The 15,402-nt window shown below is 35.2% G+C and overlaps 1 pseudogene; it reads left to right on the forward strand.

Moving 5' to 3' along the window:
• Nucleotides 1–14,007: 14,007 nt before the first annotated feature.
• On the forward strand, nucleotides 14,008–14,950 carry LOC125124159 (olfactory receptor 2T12-like; annotated as a pseudogene).
• The last annotated feature ends 452 nt before the right edge of the window (nucleotides 14,951–15,402 follow it).

Raw genomic sequence — 15,402 nt, forward strand, 5'->3', positions numbered from 1 at the left:
AGTTAATCTTAAATTATTGCTCAGCCAAACATTAATAGAGTTTCTCTGACATTCTGAAGTTATCAAAATGTTATAAAAAAGTCCTAGAAATTCATTGATATTTGCCTTAAAAAGACATCCTCATTTATTGTTCTACCTTATTACCAATCCTTATGTTAATCTGTAAAAGAAACTCCAGATGGAAGATATTCCTGAATGTAAGGGGGAAAATATACAGTAATATTAAAATTCCCTTGAAAAATGGAATGAAATTTTTATACTTTTTAACCTGGAGAAATGTAAACTACAATTCTTAGATATGTTCAGGGTCATTGAAAGATTAATTTATTATTCTTATTATTAATTCATAGTTTATCTCTCCCTGTTTCAGTGACTGAATTACTGAAGTAGTATATTTCCATATAATGTATTCCCTAGCAATGTGTATTCAAATATATAGTATTTTAAGTATCAAGAACAAAAAAAATCCTCTTTTATGCTGAAGCAAAATATGAACAACAGACTTTTCTTCTGAGTGTCATTCAAAGATGGAGTTAATTATTAGTTATATTATAGATAAGTAAAATTCCAGAAGGCAAAAATAAAAAACAATTTTATGTTGGTCAGCATTGAAACTTAAATTTAATATAACTTATCTGTTGATGGGGAAAGAAGCAAATGTCTGCCTTCTTAATAAAACCTACCTAAATATCATATGTTGGCTCTCAACAAACTTGAAGAAATTTAACTAATTCTGCCTTTCTTTAATATATGAAAGTTGTAATTCTTTCAGCCACAGCTCTTAATCAGAAACAAAGAAACTAAATTTAAAATATTGCCATTAAAATTATATTTGTAGGACTCTGCAATAACTGGTTGGATATAAGATATTCATGCAGATAGACAATAACTTTGCCTTAATCAATGATCTTTTTTTTTCCAGTTACACACCATGGAGTTTTTATATGTCACTTACTGACACTGTCAGATGAAGTCCTAATTATCATTTTTAAAATAAAGAACTGAAATAGCTAAATATTCTGAAAATTTCCTATATTCTAAAAGTTGCTGTTCAATCAAAATATGAGCCAAAGGGTTTTATTTCACACAGACACTCAGATTAGACTCCACAGATTATTCTAAAGTGTAAGCTTTAACATTGCCTCAAATCTTTTAGATTGGGGTGATGGAGTGGAATTGTCTGGGAGTCTGGGGTTAATAGATGCAAACTATTGCATTTGGAGTGAATAAGCAATCAGATACTGCTGTATAGCACAGGGAACTATATCCACATATTGGATGATAATGTGAGAAAATATATATATATATATATCTGGGTCAATTTGCTGTAGAATAAAACTTGACAGAACATTGTAAATAAACTATAATGGAAAAATAACAACCATAATATAGAAAAGCTTTTCTAACTAGAAAAGACAAAGAAAGGAATGCACATTTTCAACTTTCTAGATCCTGTCTTGGGGTAGATCCTAGAAAACTAGAATATGAATGCTAAAGGAGAAATAAAACTCATTTGTATGACTTCTTATTTATAAAATAATGAGAGACTAAATGAATAAAATAACCACACATTGAATACAGGCTGCTCGTGTGTGTGTGTCTGTGTGTGTAAGGGACAGAATATTTTCATGTAAGGAAGAGATCCTGTGAGAGTAGTAGTGCAATAAGAGGCTTAAGCACATAGGAGCATATTTTACTTTAGTCAATGAGTCAAATATATTAAACCACTGTGACACATGATCAAAAGATAAAATTAACATAGTACTGTGGCATATTTGACACAGTAAGTTAGCAGTGACAATATCTACATTATGAAAATAATGTCATTATATTATTTACTTCCCTGCATCTAATTTTAACATTAGTATTAATATTGTTTTTTATGTGATGTGTGAATTGTTTTATTTTCACATACAAGATCCAAGATTCCATATCCTATCAGGTAATCTTTCTACCACTATCACCATTATTCTTCCCTTCTCTTCTCTTCCCATTGCCCTCTATAACTACAACCCTTCTAAAAAAAAAAAAAAAAAAAAAAACTTGTATCTCAATATCTCAGTCTCAGGCTTTTCTGCTGTTCTAGACAGAGAACACCCTGACTTCCTGGATTGATTGAAACATCACCCAGCATGGCTGCATAAACACCTTGTAGGGAAGTTCATGGGGTGTGAGAAGCTCCAGCCATGGTAAGGAGGGCATTGTAAGTTCAGACTCTGGACTGGTTCTCTGGCATGGGAAATAATGGGCAGTTTTTCAAGCCACCTTGATTCTGTCTCTGATATATATACCACAGGGAGAGAAGAGGTAAGGAAGGCAAAGAGGGTCTCTGTGCAGTGTGCCACCTGATAGAAACTGCCTCTTTCAGGACAATAATAGTTGAATTATTCTGGGATAAGTTATAGAAATCCAGACACAATTCAGATTCTAGAGCATCTTGTAAAAAGAGGCCATCTTGTAAATATAATTAGGAGATATTCTGTGGAGAAGGAATGTCCAAGATGGTGAGGTCTTGGGCCAATCCCTTCTTATTTGCTATATGTACATATTTAAATCTTCTGTACCTTATGATGTTTTGACATCTTAAAAAATATTTTTAGCTATAGAGAAATAGTCCCTCCTTTATCTAACCAGTTTTAAGAGATAGAAAAATGTCTAGCATGTCTTCAATGTGCGAACTAAACAATTTGGAGACAAACCTCCCCTCTGGAATTTGTGCACCCCTGGAGGCAATTTCCTCTACCTTAATCACTCCAGGACTAAATACCTGGCAAACAGAAATCACTCCAAAGCCAGCAAAAATTATTCAAACTATCCAATACTAAACTGTTTCCTCTTCCTCACCTTATTTTGCCAGTGGAAATCCCAATAATGGTCCACTTGATTTAGGGTATGTCAACAGGACACAGGACTGCACTAAAGAGCTCTCAATGGCCAAGCAAGAGCAATATGAGTAAATATATATATACATATGAGTAAACATATATATATACACACACACACATATGAGTAAACATATATATATACACAAATATATATGTACATATATATGTCTATATATATATTTAAATTTATAGAATTGTATTGTTACTTAATCCAAAGAATAAAATAAATATTATGAGTTCCCACTGTGGCACAGTAGGTCAAGAATCTGATGTAGTGTCCATCTGGATGTGTGTTCTATCCTTGGCCTCACTCAGTGGGTTAAGCATATGGCATTGCCACAAGCTGTAGAGTAGTTTGCATATGTGGCTTGGATCCTATGTTGCTGTGGCTGTGATGCAGGCCTGAAGCTTTAGCTCCAATTTGATCCCTAGCCTAGAGAATTCCATATATGTTGCAGGTGTGGCCTAAAAAAAAGAAATCCATGAATTTATATTGACTATGCATATATTTATTAAGCATATAAATATGATAGAGGAAGGAACATATGTTCCTGGTTGAATATTTTCAAATAATATACGTATAATTCACCATCAATGAAAAGGAGCATAAACAAACCCTCCTTAAAAGTGGCCTGTGATTTCATTCCAAAGAATATGATGGTAAAAAAATGGGAAGAAAAGAGAGTAATATTGCATTTTGGAAAACTAAGAGAATAGTGTTTGTTCTTATTATCTAAGTCAACATCAACAGTGATAAGTCATATTCAAATCCTTGATGCTTTGAAATGAAAATGGCATTTTCCATGTGGCCTCACCCATTAAAATCCAAAGCAGTTTAATGATGCAAAAAACATGAAACAGTTTCTAATAAGAGTGCATACTATGAAATATCCTACTAAGACAATTTATAGATGTCAAGATCACTAAAAACAAAAAGTGTTAAAAATAATCAGAACCAAGTACAGCCTAATGAGACACTACAATTGAAGCAATGATGTGAAATGGTTGGCCTCTGGAGTAGAAGACAGCTATTAAAAAACTAAATAAACATGAATAAAATATAGGCTTTAGTTAACAAATATATAATAACATTGTTTTAGCAATTGTAACAAAATTACCAACATAAGTTGACAATTACGGAGGAAAGTGGTGCACAATATACTAAAGACTCTGTACTCTTTTCTCAAATTTTATGTAAATTTAAAATGCTTATAAGAAATAAACCCTGTATTGGGCCCAATAATATTTGTATTTTTGTTGAGTTTTAAATTTTATATTTTACTAAAAGAATTTAATGTAAAATATTTAATATCTTGAAGTGACATAAAAATTAACATTTTAAAATAATTAACTGTTGGGTTTTGATCTATAATAATGTAAATTAAGTGTCAAGGAAAATCAAGGCAATGTTTACAGTCCACTTTTAAATATCAATTAGTTGTGGCCCCATTACTTGGATACTTGTACATATATATTTATCTATATGTATATAGAGAGATAGATATATATTTGTATTTATATAATCATAAATATGCCTTCATAAATACTTATATACTTATAAACATCCACTCACCTACATGTGAAATTGGTGCTTTCTATTATGCTTACTTTAAGCTCTTTAGGATAGAGTTCCAGTTCAATCTAGGACTGATATATTTATCAGAGACATAAACAGTTTCTCTAAATAAAAAGCTAGGCATGCCAGGAGAGAATTTGAGCTCCTCATTCCAGCATGCTCATTATGGGCAAGTTGCAGCCTACTGTGAAATTTTACACTGGAAGGAAACCATATTTTTATTAAGTGCATCAACTTGTTAGGTAAGTTCTGTGATCCCCATTATATGATTCACATGGTCACTGCTACAGGAAGCCAACCTCTAGGAATGGCCCTCAAGGGACACCTTCACTTAGACTTCTTAGTCACTATGGCTTATGGAGTATTCCATATATTATTTTGTTTGCCTTTTCCCCCTCCCCTTTAAGTACTGAAGTACTTGTTCTCTAGGTACTAGGGGTGTTAGTATCAGACACTATCCACTACTCCCTCTCATCGCATTGTTAGTTGAGAAAAACTACCTAGCCCAAGGTAGGTAGGTCACATTCCAACAATGCTCCTGGGGGTGCATAAAGGGGCCTATGTGCCCTTCAGGGCATGTCTGAATTCATCCTGGGTTAGCAAAGACCTTGTGGCTATATCATGGTTCAACACCATGCTGTGCCCAATTCTGTTCCCTTGTTTCCAAAGTGAGTTGATCCTAAAGGCACTCCACAATAAATTTCCTGAATGCCTATTCTGTCTCAGAAACTATGTCCCAGAACTTACCATGTGTGTCCCCTTAATCCTGGGAGTTGAGAGGACAACTGCCGAGTGATATTCATTTCCCTTACGTCCTTCCTGCTCATGTGTGACTTCTTGACTTTGCAATCTAGTCAACTTTGAGCACCTGATAGCTGTCTTTTTCAAAACAGCCTGTTTTTGTGAAGTTTGGCAAGTCTTCCCCTTCCATATGCCCTCTGGAGAAGAGGTGCATGAAATATCCTGTTCTTACTAAATGAGGGTCTGGTAAAAATTTTCTTTGGTTTCCCTAATTTATGACTACCTAGTCATAAATAATCCTTTATTACTCTCAATTATGACACTGAGGTTCACTGTAACTTCAGTTTCATGGTGGAATTCTGAGTGGTATATACATTTTTTCCTTTTACATAGAATTGTCTTGATGATCATTGGCATGTCCCCTGGCAAGCCACAGAATTTTTGATCTGCATTGCTCAAAGTCTATTTACAACACCTTACAACCAAATTCTGAACAATCTTCAACCAAATGGACTGGAAACTTTCAAAAACATATCCTGCTCCAGAAGACAAAGAGGAGGCCACATAAAGAGGTAGGAAGGGTGATTATGTGATATAAGCAACCCCATACCTCTCAGGTATGAAGCCCAATATACTGGAAAATAACTGTTTCACATAGACTTACCTACAGGAGTGAGAGCTCTGAGTCCCTTGTCAAGTCCTCATGTCTGGGGATCTGGCATTTGGAGAAAGAGCCCCCGGAGATACTGGCACTGAAGACCAGTGGGGCTTATGCACAGGATCTCCATGGAACAGGGGGAAATGGAGATCCCATTCTTAAAATGCACCCACAGAATCTCATGTACACTGCATCCAAGGGTAAAGCAATGTCTCCATGGGAATCTGGGTCAGACGTGACTGCAGTTCTCCCAGGACCTCCTGGGAAAACATGGATGAATGTGGCTTGTTGTGGGGGAAGGGCATTGAAAGCAAAGCTTTTGAGAATATTCATCAGCCTGTCTTTCTCTGGAGGTGGTCATTTTGAGAAAATCTGGCCCCACCCATCAGTACAGAAGCCCCAGGGCAAACAACAATCCAGGTGGGATCACAGCCCCACTCCTCAATAAACAGGCTGCCTAAAGACCCCCTAGGCACACAACCACCTATAATCTCACCCAGAAACAAAGCCCAACCAACCAGAGGGTTGGAAATCAGCTCCACCTACCAATGGACAGTCATCAATCCCACCTATCAGGAAGCCTATAGCAAGCCCCCATACCACCTTCAGCCGCAAGGGATGCAGACACCAGAAGTAAGAGAGGCTACAACTCTATTATTATCTGAAAAAAAAAAAACCTCACCACACCAAAACCTGTAAAAAAATTAAAAGACAGAGAACTATAACACAGATGAGGGAGAAAGAAAAAACCTTAGAAATACAGCTAAGTGATCAGGAGATTCTCAGTCTCCAGGAAAAAGTCTTTAGACTGTTGATGCTGAAGATGATGCAAGACATTGGAAAGACAATGGAAGCAAAGACAGATAATTTACAGGAAACACTGAAGCAAATAAATTCAAGATATAAAACTTAAGCAAGAAGAGGTGCAAAATACAATAACTGAAATAAAAATTTCATTAGAAGCAGCCAACAGCAGAATATATGAGGCAGAAAAACAAATATGCAAGGTGGAGGACAGATTAATGGAAATCACAGATGCAAAACAGAAAAGAGACAAAAGATTGAAGACAAATGAAGAGAGTCTCAGGGAACTCAGGGACAATGTTAAATGTACCAACATCTGTATATAGGGTGCCAGAAGGAGAAGAGATAGAGAAAGGGACAGAAAAAAATTTTCAAAAAGATAATAGCTGAAAACTTCCCAAACATGGGAAAGGAACCACTCACTCAAATCCAGGAAGTGCAATGAGTACCATATAAAATAAACTGAACCCTGAGACACATATTAATCAAACTGACCAAAATTAAAGACAAAGAGAAAATACTGAAAGCAGCTAGGGAAAGAAACAAATAACATACAAGGGAAACCTAATAAGGTTATTGGCAGATTTTTCAGCAGAAACTCTGCAGGCCAGAACGGAGTGCCATGATATACTTAACGTGATGAAAGGCCAAAACCTCCAACCAAGATTACTTTACCCAACAAGGAGAAAGAAAAACCTTCACAGATAAGCAAAAGCTAAGAGAATTCAGCAACACTACACCAGCTTTACAGCAAATAATAAAGGAACTTCTCTAGCCATTAAAGAAAAGGCCACAACCAGGAACAAATATACCACAAATGATAAGGCTCACCAGTAGATGTATATATACAGTAAAGCTATGAAATCATCCATGCACAGTTATGCCACCAAAATCAGAAATCATGAGAAGAGGAGGGTACAAATGCAGAACACTGGAGATGAACTTGCAATTAAGAGACCAAAAACTTAAAACAATCTTGTATATATGTAGACATATCAAAACTTCAGAATAACTTCAAACCAAAAATCTACAATTGATACACAAACAAATAAGAAAAATCAACTCAAATACAACACTAAAGACAGTCATCAAACCACAAGAGGAGAGAACAAAATAAGAAGGGAAGTAAAAAGAGCAATGAAAACAAACCCAAAGCAACTAATATTATGGCAATAAGAACATACATATCAATAATTACCTTAAATGGCAATGGACCAAAGGAAAAAGAGATAGCTGGATGAATGGATGAAAAAAAAAGATCCACACATAAGCTGTCTTCAAGAGACCCACTTCACTTCTAGGGACACATACAAATTGAAAGTGAGAGGATGTAAGAAAATACTCCATGCAAATTGGAATCAAAAGAAAGCTGGACTCATATCAGACAAAATAGACTTTAAAATGAAGAATATTTTAAGGGACAAGGAAGAACACTACAGAATGATCAAAGGATCAATCCAAGAAGATATAACAATTTTAAATAACTACTCACCCAAACATAGGTTCACAACAGTATATAAGGCAACTGACAACAACCTTAAAAGGACAAATAGACAATAACACAATAATAGTGGGGGACTTTAACACCCCACTTACAGCAATGGACAGATCAACCAGATAGAAAATCAATAAGGAAACAGAGGCCCTGAATGAAGTATTAGACCAGATGGACTTAATAGATATTTATAGGACATTCCATCCAAAAGCAACAGAATACACATTCTTCTCAAGTGCACATGGAACATTCTCTAAGATTGATCACATCCTGGGCAACAAATCAAGCCTCTGTAACTTGAAGAAAATTGAAATCATATCAGGCATCTTTTCTGATCACAACGTTATACAACTGGAAATTAACAACAATAAAAAAACTGCTTCAGCAACACCAGACACTAGCAACCTTGTGATACTAGACCATCATAATGGCAAATCTGTGGCTAAGGCAAAGCAATATTCAGAACAGCATGTATTAAAATGTATAGATAGTAATCGTGAGCTGTTGCTGAAGGTCTTATGTGAAACCTAATGTACTACCTCTTTTTGATGTACTGCTTATATTTAACTAGGTGCCTGGGGTTTTGCACAGGAAATACTATAGCTTGCCTTCAAATGTAGATATCACTCAGGTGGTCAATTATGTTCTAATTCACAGTATTATTGGACACTCTGTTAAGAAGCAGCATCCTAGGATGTGCCCTCTTTATAAATTAAAAACAAACAAAAGCAAACAAAATAGTAATCATTACAGTTTGCTTGGATTAAGAAATTACAATATTTCAGGTTTTTACAGAGGCACTTTTTCACATCAACTATTCCATGAGCAATGTATAATATATAGTTTTATAGTTGTGGAAGGTGATCATTATGTTTACTCTTAGATGAGGTCAGAGAAGTGGTAAAATGGAGACAAAGAAACATGCTTTTCCTGGACTGTGAAAACATAAAGTAAAATAATTATAAAATCATGAAAATTATCCCAGATAAAATAAACTTAGAAAGTTCTTGGCATACAATAATTTAACCTGTTATAACAGTCTTTCCTTTATTATCATTTACTTTATTATACAAACACAAATATGCAAATATAAGATTATAAAATATATATGCAAACTAATTGAAAATCACAACATATAAATCTCTCAAAAAGTTCAAAAAGGAAAACTAATAGCTGACTTCTACCTGGGTTTGACAAAATCTTGTCTTTCAACACTCTTTTATCACCTTTACTTATCAAAGTTTAAGTAAATTAGGCCATTATTGGATTAGACAACTGGTTAGTGTATTTTTACATTATCATATGCTTCCATGGACATTTATTTACATGTTTTGTTTGTAAATAATTCTCTTATTTTACCAAATCACAGCATTCTGAAAGCACATAGGAAAGTATGTCGAAGTGTTAAGCACCTGTAAAATCCTTGAAAATTAAACATCTCTGACATCCAGAGTCAAAATGACACAGGTCATTTTCATAGTAATTTTTAATAGGATGTCAATAGGCCATGCCCCTTAACTGGTCACTCTGGATGTTGATTTGAGCACGTGTGAGGAGCCAGGACCAGAAAAGCCTTCCTCCACTCAAAGAGGCATATTAGAAAGATGTCCCACAGACGGGATGCACATCCAAGTTACTGTGGTTCATTGTTTATATCGTATGTAAGTTGTACAAATCCTTTAAAATTTATTAGTTTTGTTTATGATGTTTGAACTCTAGAAAGTCCATATTTATACCATTTTCTCTGCATTTTCCTCCAAGTAAATTACATTTCACTCTCTATTCTACAATATGAAGGATTTAAATATAATTTGTCTGACCAAGCCATCACATTAAAACACTTATAACTTGTCAATTCTGTCAAATAAGCAATTTGACTCTTCTATTTTATTTTTCATACAATAGATTTATTAATATCCTCATTATTATGGGAGAAAGTTGATAGTTTTCATTGTAAATGAGGGGAAAAAGATAAGAAAATTATAGAAAGAAAAATTATAGGTCATTTAAAATAATCTATGATTATTCTATGAGAAAAAAAGTTATATTTACACTTTCCAGTAGCATTGGAAAAGAGAATTTTGTAACTTAAAGTAAAAACATCACAGTGTTAGTATCATCCTATGTGAACAGCTATGAAGATAGAAGAAAAATAGAAAATATCTAGTGTTCTGAAAAAATAGTGAGGAAGAAGAATATATTTATTTTTACTATATTAAATCCTCCTCCTCCTTTTCTAGTTAGAAGTGAGCTTTTATACTTCAACATAATGTCACTTTAATTATTTTACTTGCAAGATGAGTTAATTCCTCTTTGAAAAATTTTACCACACTTTTTTTTCCTTATATAATGATTTTAATTTTTTTCCATTATAGCTGATTTACAGTGTTCTGTCAATTTTTTACCATACAGCATGGTGACCCAGTTACACATACATGCATACATTCTTTTTTCTCATATTATCATGCTCCATCATAAGTGACTAGACAGAGTTCCCAGTGCTGCACAGCAGGATCTCATTGCTAATCCATTCCAAAGGCAATAGTCTGTACCTATTAACCCCAAGCTCCCAATGTATTCCACTGCCTTCCCCTCCCCCTTGGCAACCAGAAGTCTGTTCTCCAAGTCCATGATTTTCTTTTCGGTGGAAAGGTTCAGTTGTACCCTGTATTAGATTCCAGATATAAGTGCTATCATATGGTATTTGTCTTACTCTTTCTGACTGACTTTGCTCAATATGAGAGTCTCTAGTTGCATCCATGTTGCTGCAAATGGCATTATTTTGTTCTTTTTTATGGTTGAGTAGTGTTCCCTAGTGTATGTATACCACATCTTCCTAATCCAATCATCTGTCCATGGACGTTTGGATGGTTTCCATGTCTTTGCTTTTGTGAATATTGCTGCAATGAGCATGTGGTTGCATGTGTTTTTTCAAGGAAAGTTTTGTCCAGATATATCTCAAAAGTGGGATTTCTAGGTCATATGGTAGTTCTATGTAAAGTTTTCTAAGGTACTTCCATACTGTTCTCCATAGTATTTGTACCAGCTTATATTCCCACCAACAGTGCAGAAGGGTTCCCTTTTCTCTGCACCCCCTCCAGCAATTGTTATTTGTTGAGTTATTAATGATGCCATTCTGACTGGTGTGAGGTAGTATCTTATGGTACTTTTCATTTGCATTTCTATAATAATCAGAGATGTTGAGCCTTTTTTCATGTGCTTGTTGGCCATCTGTATATCTTCCTTGGAGAAATCTCTATTGAGGTCTTTTCCCGATTTTTCGATTGGGTTGTTGACTTTTTTGCTGTTGATTTGTATAAGTTGTTTGTATATTTTAGAGATTAAGCCCTTGTAAGTTGCACACTTTGTTTCCATAATTAATTTTGTTAGAAATTATCCTTCAGAATCATCTTTGTATATGGTTCTAAACCTTCTAAGTAGTGGCAAATTGTCTCACTTAAGTAATGTGAAAAGACAGATAGGAATTTTAATAAAACCAATAATAAAATGCTGTCATATTTTAGGAAATTATAATTACATAATAGTCATTTTATTTCTTTGACAGATTTATCAGGTAATATTTCCATTAAATACTCTAAAAACTATTAGGATGCTGACTAAACATTTATATTTGTGAATAACTGCTTGTTGTCATACAATTATTTTCAATTGAAAATAAAATGCACAGTTATATCCCTTATATCAATTGAAAAGAGCTGACGATTTAATAATTTATAAAATGCTTAAACACAAATGGAAACTTCATATATAGAAAATGTTTTGCAAATTGAAAATTTACATGTTGTAAATATTATTTAAAAACATAAACCTCTCTTGCATGAATAAGCAAATATTCATCTAAAATATTAACATTTGTGGAGTTCTCATTTGTGGCATGGCTGCTAACAAACCTGACTAGCATCCATGAGGATGCAGGTTTGATCTCTGGTCTCCATTAGTAGGTGGGGATCCAGTGTTGCCATGCTTGGACCTGTATTGCTGTAGCTATGGCATAGACTAGTGGCTGCAGCTCTGATTGGACTCCTAGCCTGGGAACCTCCACATGCTGAAGGTACAACTCTAAAGAAATTTATTATTTTTTAATTATTTTTAAGAAAATTAATAATTAGCACTATATATTAAAAAAAAATTCCCAATACACTGATGTTTAGATATACAGCTGGAGTGGAAGCAACACAAAAGACCATCAATGAAATTAATTAATAAGTATGATGTAATCCATGCATATAAAAGAGCATTGGTCATCCTTAAAATGGAAAGAAATTCTGGCTTATGTTAGAATACAAGTAACTTTGAAGATATTATAAGTAAAATAAACTACTGAAAAAAACAACAACAAAAAAATGATGCATGTTTTCACATATCTGATGTTGTTACTGTAGTTAATTTTATAAAGACAGAAACTGGAATGGTGATTGGAGGGACTGAGAAAAGGGGTAATGAGGGATTATTGTTTCTCAGGTAATTGTTTTGGTCAGAGATGATGAAATCTAGGGATTAATATTGATGATGTATATAAAACAATATGAAAGTATACTTAATGACACTGCATTGACAGTGTCTCTAACTTAAGAAGATTACACAAAACCCTACAGTTACTAAACTACTTATTGATTTCTCAATGAGTTTAAGGTACTAGCAATCTTCAGCAATAAAAAGAGATGTAAGTAATGGGATATAAGGCCTCAGGTCAAAGAAATAATTTAAGAGGGTTTGAGAGCTTCAGAAGAATGATGCTGATGACTCTAATTAAGAATTCCATGTAGTTACTAGTAGTTCAGACTGCATATTAGATATATGAGGATGTGCAGAACACCATGGTTTAGCAAATCTGAAATGACAAGAAGGAAGTTTATTTCCTTGATGTCTAACTTAAAAAAAAAAACAGCTAAAACCTGCAACTAGAATGCTTCTAATACAATGATGATGCCCAAGCAGTGAAATTAAGGATAGAGTAGGTCTTTTTCAAAGACTTTCTCCTTTTTAATTGGCAGTCTAGTGTGGGATGGATGTAATAAGTGGTGGTAAAGGGAGTGACCATGGAAGAGGTGAACTCATTCTGCCATGTACCTTCATTGAATCATACTTTACTTTAAAGACTGAATAAATAACCTCATCTCTGCATCTATGGTTGTATTTATTCAACAAGATAGAACAGTTTTGACTCCAGGATATCAGAAGCAAAAATGATTCTAAGGACTTAGAGCCTCTTGGAACTAAAGATGAAATTAAATTATCTCTATGGTTGGGTGAAAAAGTAAGAAATTTTATTTTTCTTCTTTATGCAATAAAGGTTGTATCTCTGTTACTTTGCTGGGGAACCTTCTCTCTACACAAAATGCCTTTTACAGTTAATGAAAGACTACATCATTGTGTTACATTTGGGGGAGGGGACATTCTAAGAAATTAATTTCCATTTTCAGTGTATGTCTTGGCACTTTAAAGTAAATGCATTTACAATTTCAAAGTAAGTTATGTTTTTACCACCAACCTCAATTATTCCAAGTCCTAGGCTTAAGAAAACAAGTCCCCTTGAAATTCCCTTGTAGTGCAGCAGGTTAAGGATCAGGCATGGTCACTTCAGGGCCCTGGGTTGCTGCTGTGGTGCTGGTTTGATTGCTGACCTGGGAATTTCCACATGCCTCAGGTGTGAGTAAAAGAAAAAAAAATGTAATTCTTCTTATTGTTTGAAATGTAAAAATCCCTCCATGGATAATGCATGTCAACAAATTTATCAAAATTTAGGCGGTTTTAATAAATTTTGGTATGTTATGTACATTTAATTCTCATCTACTTCTCCATTGTCAGTATCACTCTTGTTTAAATCATGGAAAACTGGAATCTCACTTCAGATTTCATTCTCCTAGGACTCCTTAACCACACAGAAGCCCATCTATTTACTCTTTGTGATAGTTCTGACAACTGCCTCCACCTCCTTAGTGGGCAATGCCCTAATGCTTCCCCTGATTCTCCTGGACCCCCAGCTCCACAGGCCCACGTACTTCCTACTGAGCCAACTCTTCTTCATGGACATGATGCTGGTTCCCACAATTGTGCTCAAAATTGCTGCTGACTACTTGACTGGCAGGAATTCTTTCTCCCCTGCTTGTTGTGGATTGTGGATCGTGGATCTTTTTCTTCCTCACTTTGGGAGGGGTTAAGGGCTTCCTCTTAGCAGCCATGTCCTATGACTCCTATGTTGCTATTTTCCATTCACTGAGATTCCTGGTACTCATGAGCTGGCAGTTATGCCTGGTGGTGATTTTGGGGTCTTGGTTCTTGGGTGCAGCTGATGGACTCATGCAGGCTGCTGCCACCTTTACCTTATATTACAGTTCACATGACATTGATCATTTCTTTTGTGTGGCCCTCTCTCTGGTGCACTTGACTTGTGCTGACTCATCTCTCTTTGAGTTTGTCCTACATATCTGCTGTGTGTTAATGCTCCTGGTCCCCATTTTCCTCATCCCAATTTCCTATAGTCTCATCCTCACTATAATTCTTTTGTTGTGCTATATTGAAGCCCACAAGAGGGCTTTTGCCACCTGCTCCTCACATCTATCTGTGGTGCGACTCTCTATTGGAGCTGCCATTTTACTTATGTGAGACCCAGACCCTAAAGATCAACAAACCATCATAAGATTGTGTCAGCATTCTATACTTTCTTCACCCCGGTCCTGAAGCACATCATCTACAGTCTGAGGAACAGTGAGGTCAAGGGAGCACTAAGAAAATATATCAATTGGTGTGTTGCTTTAAAGCATGATTAAAGTTACACTGATTTGCCCAAAATGTCAAAGCTATATAAAGCGATTATGCAAGATTTCCTTGAAGGAGGTTATACCAGATTATATCTCTGTTATTTCTATTTTACTTTGGAATACAAATGGATATCCCCACTTTAGGATGATTTATTAAGCAGTCATCAATAAATCAAATTGTGGATTGTTAAAAATGAGTTATTTACAAATACTAATTAAAATATTTGTTCAGGAGTTCCCGTCGTGGCATGGTGGTTAACGAACCTGACTAGGAACCATGAGGTTGCGGGTTGGGTCCCTGCCCTTGCTCAGTGGGTTAATGATCCGGCATTGTGTGAGCTGTGGTATAGGTTGCAGACGCGGCTCGGATCCCGCGTTGCTGTGGCTCTGGCGTAGGCTGGCAGCTACAGCTCTGATTGGACCCCTAGCCTGGGAACCTCCATATGCCGTGGGAGCAGCCC

Source organism: Phacochoerus africanus, chromosome 4, assembly GCF_016906955.1.
Source record: "Phacochoerus africanus isolate WHEZ1 chromosome 4, ROS_Pafr_v1, whole genome shotgun sequence".
NCBI classification, from domain to species: Eukaryota; Metazoa; Chordata; class Mammalia; order Artiodactyla; family Suidae; genus Phacochoerus; species Phacochoerus africanus.